Source organism: Gossypium hirsutum, chromosome A07 (assembly GCF_007990345.1).
Source record: "Gossypium hirsutum isolate 1008001.06 chromosome A07, Gossypium_hirsutum_v2.1, whole genome shotgun sequence".
Taxonomy (NCBI): Eukaryota; Viridiplantae; Streptophyta; class Magnoliopsida; order Malvales; family Malvaceae; genus Gossypium; species Gossypium hirsutum.
This window is the reverse complement of record NC_053430.1, coordinates 44,648,499-44,655,655: the sequence shown is the minus strand read 5'-3', so window position 1 is coordinate 44,655,655 and position 7,157 is coordinate 44,648,499.

The window sequence follows — 7,157 nt, the reverse complement described above, 5'->3', positions numbered from 1 at the left end:
GTGACCGTTGGAATGAAATAATCAATACTTCAAAAATATTTTATCGATACTTCATGAAATAGGTATCGATACCGAATTGATACTTCGTAGGGTTTATGAGAAACATAATACAATTTTGGTATCATTTTTAAGAAAGGTATCGATTATTTTAAAAAAAGTATCAATACCAAAAGCATGGTATCGATTATTTTTAGGGTTTCTGAAAACAGAATGCCTTTTTGGTCTCAATTTTTCTAAAGGTATCGATATTTCCAAAATTATCAGTACTTGGTCAAATGATAATGATACTTTTTGGCTTGGAGCAATTCTGACTTGTTTGAAAATAATTTTGATGTGTTAAAATGATTTTAACTTAATTGAGATCATTTTGACTTGGTTAAAAACATTTTCACTTGATTTTAAATTTATTTCAAAATTAAAAGAGTTTATTGTAAATATTCAAATTTTTATTTCTTAGAATTTAAATTTAAAAATTATTTTGTCAATTTTAGCTTATATTCAAAAACACTTTTAATTTGTTATATCAAAAATGTTTTATCAAGTAAAACTTAGTTTAACAATTTCCCCCTTTTTTATATAACAAAACATTTGGTAAATTTGTTTTTGAATAATTGCTCCCCTTAATAAAAGACATTTTAAATTTGAGGCCAAAACAAAATCTGTCATTCAAGTTGGCATTCATTTTTACTTAAAAAAAATTGGTTACAAAAAATTGCATTTAGTTATCATCAAAGCTCATCAAAAGATAGATAAAGTTAAATAAGCATCTAAAAAATATCTTAGAATACAAATAAAGCAATCAAGTGCAATAAAAAGATATAGGCATAAACATAAAAATAAAGGTGCAAATGTTATGAAAATGAAATGTATGGTCTAGAGCTAGTCTAATCATCATGATGAGGGGAGAAATGAGGCATCGAAGGGAAACAAGCTAAGAGAGATGTTATTTTCATCTCCAAAGTCAAGAGACAAAAGTTAATATCTTCCCTAAGAGCTCGAATGTCGTTGCTCAAGATGTGGTTAGCATCGAGGCTAGCACTATTAACCTCGAAGGAAGGTTCAGCAGCATGCGAAAAAGAAGTCGATGGAGCAACGAGCTCGGGGACTGGAATATCGTCAAAAGAAGTGTCAACGTCATCATATTCATTATCCACTGGATGGTCATGTTTCATCCAAGTGTTGTTGGCAGCATCGAGATGATGTCCCTCATGATGTAAGATCCCATAACTAAAAGGTTGATTAGAAGAAATGGGGGTGTCTCCATGGGTTCTAATGCCTAATTGCCTAAAAACGTATGAAAAATATGTACCATGAGGAAGAGTAATACTTATATTCATCCCCCTTCCAATAGCTTTCTTAATGTCATTAAACAAGATAAGTGCAAGGTCAGGACGCCTATCGGATTTAAAATAGTCTAGCCACCAATAATCAATGTTTTGAAGCTTAGCATACTTTTTGATAGGTCTTAGATTCCAGGTGAGAATTAAATGGAGAACACAATCATAGAGATTGAGTTCGGATGCCGATCCAAACTAGATAAAAAGGGAGGGATCAAAATGCCCTTTTTCATCGGAGGAACCTCCGTAAGGTAAGTGAATAATCACCAAACTCTTCGAGAGTGAGGCGAATAGGAGTTCCCATTAAAAATGAGGTGATGGCAGTAACAGTATCACCAGACTCGTCATGTTGGAGTTTGGCATTTGAAAAGAAAGCTCAAACAAGATTTAAATAAGTTGGTGAAGAAATATTTAAAAATTTCATCCACCCTCAATTTTGTAAAATAGGGAGATACGTAAAGCTAATAGCTTCTAACATGGCTATATCAATTTTCCTAGCCTCTCATACACGTTTTGATGCAAAATATGAGTTAAAAATATACTGAGTGTGAGAGTTTTGAAAACAAGTGCTAAATGATAACTCCAACTCACTAGATGGATTAAAAGAAGATGCACTAGTCCTAGAACGCTTCTTTGGGGCCATACTAGCTATTAACCACTTAGAAAAACACAAAAACCAAAAAAAAAAATCTCTTTAAGGAATTTTGTCAAACACTTGGCGGGTTAAGGTTTGAAATTTTTTTTAGCAAAGATCTTTAGGAATAGCTAACCGCCTGCAATAAAACATGATATATATTGTTCAAAAATATCCTAATAACCATCAACAAACACGATTTCAACCTACATTTGTCAAAATCAACAAGTTGAAAGTTTTAGTTATTTACCTCAAAAATGTTGAAATAGGAAAATCTTCAAGCAAGGATGAGCAAATCTTGTGAAAAGGATGTTTGAAGATGTAAAAGAACCAATATTTGTTGAAAATTTGAAGAAATTTGAAAAACTTTGAAAAGGAGATGAGAGTATTTTCGATGGAGGGAAAAACTAGTTTTAGGGATTTTTGTTTTAAACCAACAGTAGGTACCTTTAAAACCCTAGTGATATCTATATTTTTATATAAATATCGATATTTTTCTAAAAGTATCGATATTCTTAAGTTTCTATCAATACCAAATTACCATTTTGTTTTCCAAGTGCAGTAAGACAGCAAAAAACAAGATTTTTACATTGTATTGTTTGCTAAGGGTCCTAAAATGACTCCAAAACTGTTCCTAAACGTTTCATAAGCATAAAGATATGTAGTGTGAGGAAAATGAATGAAATGCATGAAGCAAAATTATGTTAAAAAATGACTAAGTTAATACCACTTCTCTAAAATATAGAAGGAAGTGAAATCAAAATAGAACAGTTTTTCACATGAAACTCTCGCTACCTTTTTGCATATAAAAATCATGAAATCCATACTCAACAAGTTTTTTGCAATAAAAATAATCAAATAAGGTACAAGAAAGTTGTAACATAAAGTCAAGGCAAGGTTGTTAAACCTAGTTCTTCTCTAAGTGTCCAAAATCTTTTTTTTTTTTGTCTAGTTGTTTTGTGAAAATGTCAGCTAATTGGTTTAAGGTGTCTATATACTCTAGAACAATTTCACCCTTTTGGACATGATCTCTAATGAAATGATGTCTAATTTCAATTTGTTTAGTTCTAGAATGTTGGATGGGATTTTTAGTGAGACAAATAGCACTAGTATTGTCACACCGATTTTTTTTTGTCATAAATGCTAATTCAGTGGCAGTTGGAATGAAATAATCGATACTTAAAAAATATTTTATTGATACGTCATGAAATAGGTATCGATACCGGATCGATACTTCGTTGGGTTTATGAGAAACATAATAGAATTTTGGCACTGTTTTTAAGAAAGGTATCAATTATTTTAAAAAAAAGTATCATACCAAAAACGTGGTATTGATAAATTTTAAGGTTTTTGAAAATAGAATGCCTTTCTGGTCTCGATTTTTCTAAGGGTATCAATATTTCCAAAATTATCGATACTGGCCAAATGGTATTGATACTTTTTGGCCTGGAGAAATTCTGACTTGTTTGAAAATTATTTTGCTGTGTTAAAATGACTTTAACTTAATTGAGATCATTTTGACTTGGTTAAAAACATTTGCACTTGATTTTAAAATTGTTTCAAAATTTTCTAATAGTTTACTGTAAATATTCAAAATTTTATTTCTTAGAATTCAAATTTAAAAATTATTTTGTCAATTTTCACTTATATTCAAAAACACTTTTAAGTTGTTATATCAAAATATTTTACCAAATAAAGCTTAGTTTAATAAGAAAAGAGGGGAGGAACAGCTAAGGTGAGTAAAAATAGAATAAAGGTTGATTATTTTGTGTAAAATTAGCATTTATACCACACACATTTAAAACAAGAGATTTTGTAAAAAAAACGGTTATTTTGATGGGAAAGGATTCAAACTTGGAACCTTAATTTAGTTTTCATGCTTTTGAATTTATCAATTAACCACTAGACTATTTTCTTATTTTTTAAATAATTTTACAATATTTATTTTAAAAACAAGGCGTGTCACATACTAGGGTTTGAGGCAAATTAGCAAAATAATAAAAATAGTAGAAGAAAAGGGATTTGAACTTAAGTTTCAAGGAACGTTTCACTAACACTTATCCAACAAGCCAGTACCTCATGTATTCCTAAAAACGTATAAATAACCTAAAAAATTAGGGCATGACCACTTTTTCTCGATTATCAAACCCGATTCTACTATCCCCTATTTTTTGGGATGTTACATTATTATCATTATATAAAAGTAAAATTGATTATTACATTGAAATAAAATTGTTTATATATAATAAAATATCAAAAGTATTTGAATTTATCTACACCTGCTCGACCTAGATCGATCCAAATCTGAGAAAATCCAAGCTTCAAAAAAATTAATCTAAAAAGGTAAAATCTCACATCCCATATACTTTTTATCAATATGTGCACAAGAATGACAATAAGGGAATGTGTAGTCTAATGGTTTAAAAATTTCTTAGCTATCATAAAGATTTAAGGTTCAGGTCCTAATGTTCACATTATCTTTCTTTTTCTTTTTTTTTTTTACAATTTTTCCATGAGACATAAGTATTTGTCATCCACCCCCCTTGTTGCCTCATATAAGTTGATTCCTTTCCTCCATTAAGAGTCAAACTTACCTTAAATTGGGGGGTGCATGATTCCCTTTTTAATTCCATGTCTCCCTCTCTTGCCAAAACCTCTCATCTTGCCTATTTGATGTGATACATTGAACTTGGTCACAGTTGACCAAGCTAGACACACCTATTGTCGTCACTACCTCTCTCATTTCTCCCATATTCTCATTTTTTTTCATTTTCTTTCACCTCAATTTCGTCACCATTTGACAAACAATCACCGCCTTCAACCGCCACCTAAAATTCATCCACTGTGGGCTATAGTTTCACCAGCTCGACACCACCTTCTAATATTCTCTTCTCTTTCTCTTTTCTTTTGGTCACCACCCCTGACCACCACCATCGCCACCATGAACCGCTACGAACCACCACAACAAACCTTTTCTCCTCGACTCATTTTTTCTATTTTCTCTTAACTTTTTGATTGAACCCTCTTCCATCCTTTTTTATATTTTTCTCACCTTATCGAGACTACCGCCAGACCACCGTCGCCGCTACCGCCATAGTTTTTCATCAGAATTTGATTTTTCTTTCTTTCTTTATGTAACACCCCTAATCCGTATCTATCGCCGTAACAGGGTTATGGAGCATTACCGTAAAAATGTAACTTAAAATATTCATCTCCAAAAATTTTATTAACCATAGTATAATTCATTCATACACATGCATATCATCCCTTATTCGAACCCTCGAGGCCTTAGAAACACTTTAGAAATTATTCAAGACTAAATCGGAAACATTTGAAACATTGACGGAAAAGTTAGAAAAATTCACACTATAAGGGTCATACGGCCGTGTAACAATTGAAATAGGGACACATGGCCGTGTCCCAGCCCGTGCCTGTGCCTGTGTAACTCTTTGACTTGGGTTACACAACCAAGCCATACACCCCTGTGCTACGCCGTGTGTTAGGATGTGTAACTTTTGAAAAGCAACCTTTAAAACCTACAGGGGACACACAGCCATTGTGCATGGCCATGTGTCACAGACGACTAAGACACACGCCCGTGTCTTAGGCCGTGTAGACAAGAAAATGGCTAAAATCAAGCCATTTCTTTTACCCATTCAAATATGAACCTACAAGCAAATTGCACATACGATCAAGACCTTAAAACATACCCAAATCATGCATAATAAGACCAAATCAATAAACCATTTAACCATCAACCAATATGTCATATAGACACCTCAAACAAAAACCATCAAATATACCTAATCATATGCATAATTGACCATATTCATTCCAATTCGTATAGCTCATAACCATCTCAAAAGATAACCTAATTTAGCCACATTATAAGTATACCATCACATACCAAATTGGTCATTCCAACATGCATCAACTTAAACATAAAAAAAACATCCATCAAGGCATTAATGTGCCAAAAACACACCAACCATAATATCATATATACATGCCAAACATAACAACTAAATCATTAAACATAAGTCCACCTATACATGCCATTATAACCTTGACCAACACATCAAAATTACCAATATAATCGCCGGATAGTGTGATAGATCTTTGACGAGCTTCCAACTCGATCGAGCTTCTGATAATCTGTGAAGTAAAGGAAAATAACTACGTAAGCAATGAATGCTTAGTAAGCTCGTATAAACTTTAAACATAACATTCCATTTTCAACAATGAACTTAATAATTTAAACAATGAACTTAATAATTTAAACATAAACCTATACCAATGCCTCAAGATTTATCAACTACATAACCATCAACTCACAAATGAGTAAGTTTATCACCATCATATATAATTTTCATTCCTAACACCATGGGATTTTATAAGACATATTACACCATCATTAACCTTTTCATAAAACCATGAACTACTTTCTTTACTTACTTTCCATTCCATTTACTTAGCATAAACTTAAATAACAACATCAATTTCATGAATTAGTATATTTATTCATGACATAAGTAAATTCATCCATAGCTTCACATATAAGTACATCATTCAACTCATCAATCCCTTTTTCATCATCTTACACTTCAATTATGAGCTTACCATTTCATTACCTTTTCTTACTAGTTTCATTTGCATAATGCAAGACATAAGCATAAAAATCAACCGCATGATAACACATTTCATTAGAAAATACATATTTTGATTCATACCACCCTTTCATGAACATAAGAATATTTCCATTTGGACACTTACCATTTCAATGCATAGCTTTAAAAAAAACATCATACAATCCAACCAAAAGCTTGGCACAAGCCTAAGATCATCAACAACACATGTTAGTGTATCGATTCATAATTCATTCTAATTAACATAAGATAATACATTAAACATGAACCACATCACTTGAAATCATCAATTTCATGAACATAGACATACTTTCATTGAACATTTCCATTTCATTCTTTTTCATAGTTTTCATGACATAAGTCATTTGAATTCTCACCATTCTTTTACTTTACATGCCAGTTGAACCATTTAGAATAATATCGAATACATAGGAAGCTTACACAAAGTGTGCTAAACATATGGTTGAAACCATTCCTTTCCTTTTTCTTTACATCGTTGCTCACACGAGCTGTGAAACGGGCGTACTCACATTAGCTGTG